Genomic DNA, 12860 nt, shown 5'->3' with positions numbered 1-12860 from the left:
GAAGGGTGAAAAGAGTAAAAAACCAAATATTCAAAGGGCAAACCTGAGAGCTTTGGCTGAATTATACCCAGGAACTGCCACTCAACCAAGGAACCACCATCATTTCCCTGACTGGATTTCAGAAATGCTATGGACCAGGGGCTTCCTTGTGCCTACTACACACCCCCCCCCCCCCCCCCCCCCGTCTCCCTTTGAATAGGAATAGTTATTGTTGTTATCTAAAGCCTGACCCAATATTGTATATTGGGCATGGGGGGTGAGGGGCAGATATCTCTCTACAGCTTCCTAGGTTAAGAGAAATTTGTACTTGAGAAGCTGTACTTAGGAACTACATCTGAGAAGCCTCAGTTGTACCTGAAACCAATCTGGATGAGATTCTGGACTGTGAGCTGATACCGTAATATGATGAGACTTTTGGGGGCTTTGGGAGGGGGTGAGAATGTTCTACATGAGGAGACTCTGGTATGATCCCTGTCTCCTGGCATTCACAGCCTTGTGTAGTCCCCTCCTACATTTACCAGGGTTGGTCTGTGTGACCAATAGCATATGACATTAAGTGATGGTATGTAACTTCCAAAATTAGGTCCTAAAAGACAGTGGTTTCTGTCTTGCATGCTCTCCCATTCGTGCTCGCTCTTTTGGATCACTCCCTCTGGGGGAAGGCTGCTGCTATGTTGTGAGGACAATGAGATAACAATGGAGAAGCTCATGGATAGAGTTCCTCCAGCAAGGAACTGAAGCTTGCTAACTATGTGATTGAGCTTGGAAGTGACATTCTCCAGACTCAGTCAAGCCTTTAGAAGATTGCACCCCTAGCCAAGAGCTTTACTAGGACCTCGTGAACGACCCTGGGCAAAGTAACAACCAGACTCATATTTTAAATAGATCACCCTGATGACTTTGAGAAGGTTGTAAATTTAAAAAACTAGAGTAGGAAGACCAATTAGGAAGTGACAATAAACCTCTCAGAATAAGAGGGCATGCTAATCTTTTAACAGGAATTCTCAGATCCAAATCCATTGATTTACCTGAAAAAGCAGCTTTTAGAACTAAAATTCACTAAAATGTACAGTATCTGTTAAAATGTGCAGAAAACTTTTTTTTAAATAGCTGACAAATTCTTCAAAACATTTTATAGATCTTAGACATCGGCTGGGAAACCGAGCATGTATTTAAGTTGAGAAAACAATCCATTTGAGTTGACATCCTTGTTGACTCAAGGCCATGTTTTTTGATACCTTCCTTATTATCTCACATTGTATAATAAATACAAGTAGATATGTATAAAAATCAGTATTCACTTACTATCAAAACACTCCATAACAGAAATCATTTGTTATGATGGAAATTTGTTGAAAATTTTTAAACCTACCTAAAAAACACATTTCTATTCTTCAAGACCTAAAAACGAAACTAAGAAGTTAAAAAGATCTGAGCACTTACTATATGTAAGGCACCATGCTATACACCGTACACAGGATTTTTCTTACACCATGCTTCAAGAGACCTGGGGTAAGTATAAGTAGAATAATGACAACTTTAACTGAAACTTAACTCCCTAGCTCATGTTTTGAACCCCAGAGAGTAGCTGTTTTCAACCCCATCAGACCCAGGGCTCCCTCTTTTCAAATTCCTTCACTATTTTACTTATACACGTTTTTCAAATAATCAACCCAAGGATCTAATTGCAAAACAAAGGAGAAATAGAAGGAAAGTTATTTAGAATAAAATACATATTTCAACATGTAAATGCTTGGGTATGTACCCAGGAAGACAAAATGAAGTAATCACAGATGCTTACGCTCTACAGCAAATCATTGTAAACGTTATAGCTAAAACCCAGACCTTTATGAGGTCTGTACTACTGTTGCCTCAAATACCGCAAACGGTATTGATAAAGTTATTTCCAAAACAGTAACAACTCCTGTCAAAGTTTTCAACAAAATAAAGTACAACATTCCTAACTTTATATAGAAGTTGCAGTCCTGGAAATTTCAGTATTCATCAAAACTGTACAAAAAAAACTTTACATGTAAAATGGAATTAGGTCCTAGACTCAGAGAACTTACAAGTGGAAATTTCACCTACTGGGATGTTCTGTGAGACAGTCAAAAGTCACATGGGCAATTCTTTGTTTTGCAAGACTATCTTTGGTGTGGTAGAACTTACACTGTCCCTGGCCCCAATTGCATCTCCCCCAAATTGTGACAATCAAAAGCATCCACACAATCTTCCAGAATTTCCAGAGGGTGAGAGAATGGTACAGACCCTGTTGAGAACCAATGTAGAAGAGGGAGAGGTCTCAGATTTTCAACCCTGAGGTCCATTTACTGAATCCTGAAACAAACTTGGAAGAAAAATCCTTCCTTGTAAAGACATTTATACAACTGTCCAGCTAGGAGTGATAGATACTCCTTGGAGTTCATCAAGCCACCAGTTTCTACCTAGTGGGGCTGCCCTTTCTTCAGGCTATTGTGCCATCTCTAGTGGCACGAATGGTCCCATACAGCTCAGAATATCCAGTAGGGAAGGGATCTTGAACTGTTGGATCTGTTTGGCAGGATAAATCTCATCATTCTTCATACCCATTATCAACAGAGTCCAAGACTTAACAGCATTACTATGGCTTTTATCACCATTCTGATCTCAATATCCCCTAATCTGACCCAATCATCCACCCTTCCCCACCTTCTCAAACTCTTCCAACTGTTCTCTAGAATAAAGACATATCAGTAAACTTGTCTTTATAGTCTCAACTTCTTTCAATGTTCCCTCATCTTCTTGCCTAACTGAAGCCTGTTTTCTTCCAGAAACAGTACTCCCTGTAGCCCTTTCAAGCAGAAGTTATTTTCTCATGTCCCATATACTTATAGAGGGGTTAAGCGTTCATCCTCCTTGCTTCCCATTGCCAGTCTCACACCCCTCAGAAGTTCTTACCATCACTCTCTCCCCCTAAAGCTGTTGTATACACTCTTTTGGTCACAGTCACAGAGCTCAGTCTTCTCAACTACTACTACACTTCTGGTACCATTCGTAGTGACAATACCTACATGGATGATACAGTCTAATACCATGACTTTCTCACCCACGCTGATTCTTCCCTCTACTCCACCTCAGCCACCACTCCTGTGGTTATACTCTAGATCTTGCCTTCACTAATAACTGTACTACCTCTGAAAGCTAATTCAAGCCTCTCACTCTTAACCACGACCCTCCTGACTTAGTTTCACCTATTTTGGCACTCCAACTCTGACAAACCTATCCCACAAGCCTTCTACTCCGATGAGTCCTACCACCTTCCCATTATTCATCAGCTCCCTGAAGGCTTCCTTCTTACCCTGCTCAACCAGTTTAGATCCCATGATCTATCATGATAATCTACCTCACAAACACTTTTAATCCCCTCACCCCCCTCTTACTCCTTTGTACTTGCTGGACAAATCACAATCCTAGAAAAATCCTATTATACCTACTTTGTGCTTGAACTCAAGTCCATCAATCCTACTACATTTCTCTAGAAGTCAGCTTTCCCACATATACCTTTGCCTCCCATAAGGTCCCCCTTACTCTAAGATTATGACCTCACCTCATACGTCATAGAGAAAATAGAACCGTAGGATAAACTACCTCATTCTCCCACTGCTAACTCTACCAACTGATCTACATGTTTTCTTCTATATGCCGTCCTTACTTTTAAAAAGAAAAAAACATTTCTGCTAAATTAGTGACCAACCCCTCCAAGAGACTGATCCAAGAGAGGCACACAGGAAATAGTTTTTAGGAGCAAAGTTCTTGAGTAGAGGAGGGGATAAAATTTTTTTCTCCTTTTTATTGACATCATTCTAACTATTAAACTAGTTCTAGTAACTCATTTTTACTCATAGTAGCTATTTTAAGATTTCTGTCTACTAATTCTATTACCTGGGTTATTTCTATGTCTCTTTCTATTGATTAATTTTTCCTTAGTTATCAGCTGTAGTTTCCAGATTCTTTCCATGTCTGGTAATTTTTTCATTAGATGCCAAATACTCAGTTTTATGTTGTGGGATCTTTTAGTAGTCCTTTAAACATTTTTGAGTTTTATTCTGGGACACAGTTAAGTTACTCGAAATTAGCTTCATCCTTTTGAGGCTGGTGTTTAATCTTTATTAGGGTGAGTGGAGAACAGTCGTTAGCCTAGAGCTAATTTGGCCCCACCACTTAGGAAATAAATCTTCTGAGGAACTTTTATCTGATGCCCCATGTATTAGGTCTTTCTACTCCAGCTAGTAAGGACCCTATGTATTCCCATCCCTGTGTGAACTCCCAGAACTGTTCTTCCTACTTTCCAGTTGCTTTCCTCCAGCCTTGAAAGTTTCCAGCCAGAGACTCAAGGGGACCTCCTCTGTGCATCTCTGGTACCGTGCCCTGAAGCTACTCCAGCCTCCCCAAACTCTGAATTTTCTGTCTCTTCAACTTAAGGAGGCTGTCAGGCACTATTTGGGATCTCCTGTATCTGTGCTTGCAGCCTGGAAACGCAATAGAGGACTCAGCTTTGTGTCCCTCATTTGTGTCTGCTGGAACTTTGTAACTCATTTTTAAAAGAAATCATTTGTTGATCCCCCAGGCCCCTCCAGCTACTACTCTATTTTTTCTGCTTTTGATAGCAGAACTATCACAAAGAGCCATCTATACTTGCTATGACCCCTTTATCTTTCATTATTTCTTCTCTCCCACCATTCCACTAAAATATGCCAAGGGCACACATCTAATCAAATAAAATGGTCACTTTCCCCTTGCTCATCTTCTTGGTGAACATAGTCAACCAATGTCCTTCCTTCTTGAGAAACTTTCATCCTCATTTTCTTCCTACCTCTCTAATAGCTCCTCCTCTACCTAAGCCCCAGAGCACAGGTTTAAAAACCATCTATATCCCCCAAACTTTCATAATTTATAGTACCAGCCCATGACTTCTAAATTTTACAACTTCAGTGCAAACTGCTCTAATGCACTACATTCTGCATATCCAATTAAATACAGACAAGTAAGAGGCACTTCAAACTGAACAAATCCATCCTTTCTATACCCTTCCTTCTCCAATTTTCCCTATTTCAGTAAGTGGCCCAATCATCTATCTGGCCAGTTGCTTAACGTAAAAATCAGGGATTAGTCCTTGGTGCTCTCTCTCCCTCTACTACATTCAAATCTACCAGCAAATTCTATTAGTTTTACCTTCAAAATACACCTCAAATCCATCCATTTCTCTTCATCTACACTACTACCACCCTAATTAAAGTCACCATCAACTCGCACTCTTGCCCAATATGACTCATTCTCTACAAGGTAGCAAAAATACTCTTGGAAAAACATAATTCAGATCATGCCACTCCCTTGCCTAAAATTTTCTAAGGAACTTAATTTCAAAACAATACAAACTCCTTGTAGTAGCCTATAATACTTTACCAGATATGGAGCCCCTGACTACCTCTGGGTCTTCATCTCAGACTACTCAACCCTTTTTTCACTTTGTTCCAGTCATACTGGCCTTCTGTTCTACCTTGGGCTCTCTGCATATTTGGGTCTCCCTGCCTGGAAGGTTCTTCTTGCAGATCTTCACACGGCTGGCTCATTCCCACCATCCAAGTTTCAGGTTGATTGTTCCTTGACCATCTATGCAAAGAAACCTCTATCCTCCCATCTCCACTTGAAATTCTGTATTATCTTGTTCCACTGCCATATAAGAGTTGTATTTTTTATTTTTATTCATTTGCTTTTTAGTTTTTGTCTGTTTTCCCATTAGAATTCAGTCATTCAATTAAACAAATATTGAACGCTTACTACGTGCCAGGCACTATTTCAGGTGCTGAAAACACATAAGCGAATAGACAAAAATTCCTGCCCTTAGAGAACCTAAATTCTAGAATTGTAAGATCCATAAAACGAATGCTGGTTTTTCACTGTTTTATCTACAGGGCCTATAATAGTGCTTGACTCAGCAAATGTGCAAAAAATATTTGCCATGAAAGTGAATAAAAATGAATTTATCAATATTTTCTGTTTTTGTACAACATATTTCATCTCAAATATCCCCACTTAGCTATTAGAACAATGATTAAATCTTTGCTTTAGACTTCAAAACAAGCATATTTATATTTTGTTTCCCCTTCAGACTCTATTACTTTACAGGTAAAGCACAAATTTGCAACCATCACTATAAAATTCTCGCTCTAATTTCAAATTCTCATAACAGTAATAGCATTCTGTAACATCTATACTCATTTATATTCTTTAAATCCTTTAGTACTTGAGGCTTCCTAGAATAAACTGGAGCTGATTATCCATGCACCCAGACTACCTTTACTTCGCGTAAATTATGTATAATATGCAAATTAAGTTACTAATTCAAGATTTAATGACTATTCTATAAACACATAAAATACATTTGGAAAGACAAACATACTGGTAACATAATATACCCATTACAAAAGGAAATTCTCATGGTCCTACCTCATTTTGCAGTTAAAAACCTGGGTGAGTGGGAGCATGCATGCAACACACTCACACAGTGTCGGAAGCTGGATGTAGCCTTAGGTCTGACAGCTCCCAGTTTGAGGCTTTTCCCAACTAATAATTACCTAAATTTAAAGACACAAGTTTTCACAACTATGTCATACAACTCTCTAAGGATAGAGAACATATCTAACATGCTTATATCAGACAATTCCAAATACAAGGGACTATATAAAGGTAAGTAGTTTTTAGCATCAACAAAAAGGCCATTTTAAACATTCAATAAGTATTTGATAATAATGAAATTCACCTGTAAAGCACTTTTTACATATACTGACTTATTCATTACTCAGTGCTACCTCGTAAGGTAGGTCAAAAGACTGATAACACACATGAAGAAACTGAAGTTCATTCAGTAAGGTTAAGTGACTTGTCAAAGGCCACAAAAGCCAATGTACATTTTCTCAGAGGATATACAACTGCTATTCGTGATTCTACAATTATCAAAATAATTAATCTCAATAGATAAAAAGATTTGAACCTATATTAAACCATCCACAGGACATTTTAAACCTCAGGTTATCTTTGCCTCTGGATTCACTCTAAGGCCACATCCTATTTCTTCAGCCAGCACTTGCTATTCTGAAGGAAATTCAAACAAAATGGTTTGCTTCAATAATCCACTGCAAAATTCATCAAACTATGCCACCATGTGTATCTGAAGCTGGACCAAACTTTTTAAAGATAACCTCCATAACAACGAATAATTGAACAAGGGCTTTATCTTCTAGAAAACTGATTATAGCTCCATTCGTGCAACTCAGATAACAGGTCATAGTAGATATTACTAACTACAACAAGTTTTTGTTTTTCATCTACCTACTAGCGTGGGGCTGGTGGATAAAATTCAATTCAGATATTTAAAGATGCAAAGTTAGGTATCCACTATGTCTGTATATTACATTACACAAAATACTGTAATAATTCAAATCACTACCTACATCCCAGGCTTTAAGTTAATAAACTTGATCAAGAAAGATTTGCCACAATTGATAAATGTGATGAAGACAACATAGTTAGCTTCAAGTAATTCACTGAAAGTAATTCTAGTAAGTTGTTTAAAACATCTGAATCACTTGTTTTTCTCACTGATTTCCCCATAAATTGATTTATTCTTACAGAAGTTATTGTAATATACTACTGTAAGTCACATTTTAAGGGTTCAAAACTTTAAAAGTAAAAGACATACTCTATGTAGTTCTGTCTCTGTATTTCATACACTCATACTGCTTTGCATTGAGACTCACAATTCATTTTATTCCCAAATTACAATATAAAATTCTCATTTCCTTGTTGGTTGTCTTCTTCTAAGAACTAGAATCACAAACTATACCATCATACCATGGTATTATTGCTCCTTTTAAAATGCTACCCTCTACTTTAAAATTAGTGTTTTAACCAATTGCTGATAACAAGTACTCTTAACTTTTCAGGAAAAGTGAATCATAAATATAGTCAGAATCCACCCTTTTCATACACAAACAGAACTCTTGCCATTACGTACATACGTACATACACATATATATCTTCCATCTGTTTCCTGACCATTATTGCTATTGCATACCATGATGTAGTAGAATGCAAAATATAAAATTAAAACTTAGTCTATTTTAAATAACATATTAGGAGTGATTTTATATTTAATCCCAGCCACAAATTCATGAACCTCTAAGCATGAACTTTGTTTACAAAATTTAAGCTACCCTTTATTTATTTATTTGGTGGGGAAGATTGGCCCTGAGCTAACATCTGTGCAAACTTCCTCTATTTTGTATGTGGGATGCTGCCACAGCATAGCTTTATGAAAGGTGCGTAGGTTCTCGCCCAGGATACGAACCCACAATCCCCAGACTGCAGAAGTAGAGCATGCGAACTTAACCACTATGCCACCAGGCAGGCCCCATAAGCTACCCTATATTTAGATGGTACTTTTAATTAAGTCCTGTTAATTAACAGAAAGAAAAGGCAGTTCAGCACAAATTCCATTACAGACTATAAAGCACCCACAAAACATCATTAGATACATAAGCCCATTAGTTTCTCATTATTATTTTTTTATAAGAAAATGAAATCTAAGTACAAACAGAATTAATCCAAAATTTCAAATATAAAATAGTACACTGAAACAAGAGCTAATTATTAACACTTCAGGAACCTAGACACTACATAGTTTTCAAGAGGTCCCCTTTGCGGTTGAGTCTCCAGTCTCTTCCTGAGTTGCCTATAGCCTTTAATTTTTCAATTATCCTTCTATTAAGTCTATATAATAACTGCCATATTGATAGAACTAAAATGACTGAAATTTTTAGGACAGCAGATCTTCACCTTGAGCTTTCTGCCCCACCTCATTACAATACTGTGAGAAACTGATGACAAAGATGAACTTTCGCCCTAGAAACATATACCATCACAAAATTGTATATGCATGCTGCAGGAATTCACTGACTTCCAGAATCATTTCCATGGAATCCTCAGAACCCCAGCTTAGAAACTTCTATTCAAAAATATCTTGGGCAGGAAAGAAAGTTCAAACTAGATTTTATTATTGCTTCTCAATTATTTGATTTTATCTAGACGAATTATTTGCTACTTAATGCAAACAGTCCAAATATTCTCAATTCTTAATTCAAACTATCTGCAAAAATTAAACTTTGCTTCTACTAAAATTGAGATTTCAGATATTTCACTTCCAAGATAGTGGACAGAATGGAAAAAAAATCTAGATTTTTACAGCTCCAGATAAGACCTAAAAAATCTAGGTTTACAAAATTTTAAAAGAAGAAAGATCGATTCTTGGTCTCTTTCAAAAAATGAGAAATCATACTTTTAAACTTAAAGTGATTTAAACTTATTTTTATAAACAGAAAAACTAGATTTTTGTTATTTTGAAAATGTAGTGCTTAACTATTTTTTCTCCTATCAGAGATATGTACATATTTCCAATTTTCCCCTAATTAAAAATAAGAAACAACTGTCCACTTTATAAATGTCCTTAATTTGGGTTTAATAACATTGCATACTGGGCCAGTAATGAAGGATGTAGTTTTAAGAGGAGAGAAAAAGTAGGTGTACGAGATTTTGTCAGGTTAGAACCCTATTAAAACAAGGTGTTGGGTTGTGAAGGCTAGAGCCTACTTCTGAGTCTCAAAAGTAGCTGTGCAGGGTAATACCAACGTGACACCACCATTAACATCTTAATTACATCACATACCCTACCCAAACCAGGTTAGCTAAGAGAAGAAAGGTTAACCCTCCAGCCCTTATAATGCAGCCACACTCTCCAGACATCCCAATGAAAAGGTTCAACTACTGTGCGAACATGGTAGCACCAATTTGTTAAGTATCACTTTAAAATCAGCTTTTTCAGAATGTCTGTCCTAAAGGGAGAAGTATCCATAAAGGAGAATTATAACATAAAGTTCCAATTTTAACCAAAATATGTCAAACTTAATAAAAACATTCGGTATCACTGATATCTTGGAAAAGTTACCCTTTCAATTAAAGGAAAAGCCGTGGCACTAAACTTACTATTTTAACATTTCTAACTGCAAAGTTAAAATCTTAAAGTTAAGATTGTAATGTTAAAATAAAAACCTTAAAAATATAATAATGGTGTAACATCTACCTCCCCCAGCTTGTTTAAACTTTTGTCTTCTTTAACCCCTAAAGGGACTCATTTATGTCATATTTAGAACTGATAGTCTATTGATTTCCTATGATTTGAAAATAATTTCTTTAATTAACTCAGTCTTCATCAACTGTTCCTTTTTGATTTAGGAAGTTACAACGTATTACATTATACCAATTCAGACATTTAATCTCTAACATCTATGATTCAGTAAAGTGCTTCAATTTATTACAATCTGGAGTTATTTTTCACTTCTACAACAATAATAAAAAAATGATGAACTAAGTTCTAGAACTGAGTAAAATTCATTTTGGGGAAGAGGGGGAACTTCTACTTAAAGTTGTTTCTTAAAAATTAAGAGGCATGCCTAATTAACTCAATGTATTCAGCTTACATTATTAAGAGGCATGCCTAATTAACTCAATGTATTCAGCTTATATTATTAAAACTGTTTAAACAGGAGTACATTAAGAAGTGTTATTTTGCTAGTGTTAAGACCTAGAATTTCTGTCAAGTTTACCAAAGAATCAAAATATGGTAACAACTATCAGGAATACTTCACATGACAATTCTGCAGATATATTTTGATCACGAAATGCTTTCTTAATCTGTCATCTTTCATGATCAAGATAGGATTATACTTTTTCTAAACTAGATGTTCAATTTAGATTCTAGGTCTCTCTGATCTAAGAGACACCATAACTAATGTGTCAATCAAAGGCAAAAGTTTGTTTTAACCCTCTATCTTAATAAGTATATCACGCTTCAGCAAATTATCAATAAGTTTTTGTTTTTCTAAGGTCAACTCGGAATTCAATTACCTTTATTTACACTTAGTATACATTTGCGATATTGTGTAACATGCTACTTTCAATATTGTGTCTATATGGCCTGCTCCTACTACAATCATGAACCACAGGGCTGCAGTGCAGCTGATGACCTGGTACTGTTTCCATTTTTCTGTTCGGGTCAGTATCTATTCCCGAGGTCTATGCCTCACTGATCATAGTTTGGTTGCTTGCGAAGTGAAACAAATTCTAAAGATGACGGAAAAAGGCTGTGTGAAGGAAAAAACAAATCCATTATGTCTCTCAAAAACAGGGACTCCACGTTACAAACTAATGCTATCTATCACACTATAAAATGTCAAAATTATTTCAGTGAAAAAAGTTATCTGTAAAATTTAACAAGCATTGATACTTCAGTTGAGCCCAGCTTTCAGACTGTAGCTCTCGGGACTGTGCAAAGTGTTCACAGAAGCAAGACTTTAAATTTCTGAAGTGTACTGTAGTGCTGTCTTGCTTTTATCTAGGCTCTCCCCTCCTTGGCTGCAAAACAAGAACTACAAATTAATATCCAGGGCATTGTAGCACTGACACCCCAACCTGAAAGTATTACCCGTAAAACTTATGAACAGAAACAAAAATAAAACCAAAAGACAAGATTCTGCAGTCACACGTACTTTAATTTTTAAAAAACAAATCACCTCTTTTAAAATAAACAAATGGCACCATTCTACTCTAAAGTTGATACAAGAAAAATAAAGAGGTTCTGTCTCATAGGTCAGGTGCTGGAAGTCAGCACTACACTAGACAATCTCAACTACTATAGACACTTAACTGACCTAAAAAGTTAAGATTTAAGACACTACTCTCAAAAGTAACATTCGACTGTCATAACTATTTTACTTGAAAAGGTTAAACAACCCAAACAGTTTAAATAGCTTTATTATAAAAATCAACATTACAGAGCATAATTTCTACATTGAGAAGTCTTACAGTACCAAATAGGGGCATTACAGCACAATTTTCCACAACAGAACTGCAGCGCACAAATCCAGCGACTCCTTGACTCCTTGAACTGTCAATACACTGCACCCTGTTTAAATGGCTGTACCTGAAAACCAAGGTATGCAACTCCTTAGGATCAGCGGTCATCAGGTTATACTGTCAAGGATCGGGGGAAATGACAGAAGATTCCACTAACCCTGCGTCTGAACGCAACTTCCACAAGGTAAAGCCACAGCCGTGATAAAACGTCTACTAGCTGTAAACAGTTAAACACTGAAACCCATCCAGTGGAGACCCCTCAATGCTAAGATTTTTGTGGATGAATTCACTCAACTTGAGTTCGGTTATGGAAAAGAAAGAACCCTCTTTCAAAATTGACATCCATAACATCTACTTAAATTGGGTCTTTTCTCCCCCTATGTTGAGAAACCAGAAAGCGGGCGAACTTAAATTTTATTTTTCAAAAACCTCCCAAATAATTAAAGTCACAGGCTTTAAAAGAGGTACGTTCTCCAAAAAAGCGTCTGCAACATTTTCTCAAGGGTCAAAGAAAAAGTCAGGGATAGCAGCTGAGGACCCTCCCGCCAACCAGAACAGGGAGGGATGGATGCAGACGTCCCGGCAAGGAGACGGGAACGAGGTCTCATCTTCCAGGAAAGCGAGCCGCCGGGCACACGGCCGGGCTCTCGGCGCTCCGCCGCCGGCCTCGCAGCCGAACCCCGCCAGGCTGCCCCGAGCGCGGCCGGCTCTCCGAGCCGCCGGAAAGCGCCATCCCCCCGCGCGCAGAACCCGCGCTCCCCGGCGCCGGCCGCGCGCGGAGGCCCAGGCGGCCCTGCAGCGCCACCCAGCGGCCCGCGGCGAGGCCTGCAGCGGGGCCCGCTCGGCGCCGGCCG

General features: G+C 37.7%; 1 protein-coding gene across 2 annotated transcripts in view; it reads right to left on the bottom strand.

The window, feature by feature from the left end:
• EPC1 (enhancer of polycomb homolog 1) overlaps nucleotides 1-12860 on the bottom strand; it is a 91542-nt gene that overhangs the window by 54311 nt on the left and 24371 nt on the right. The window lies entirely within an intron of this gene.

This window comes from Equus quagga, chromosome 12 (assembly GCF_021613505.1).
Source record: "Equus quagga isolate Etosha38 chromosome 12, UCLA_HA_Equagga_1.0, whole genome shotgun sequence".
Classification (NCBI taxonomy): Eukaryota; Metazoa; Chordata; class Mammalia; order Perissodactyla; family Equidae; genus Equus; species Equus quagga.
This window is presented reverse-complemented; position numbering and strand designations above follow the sequence as displayed.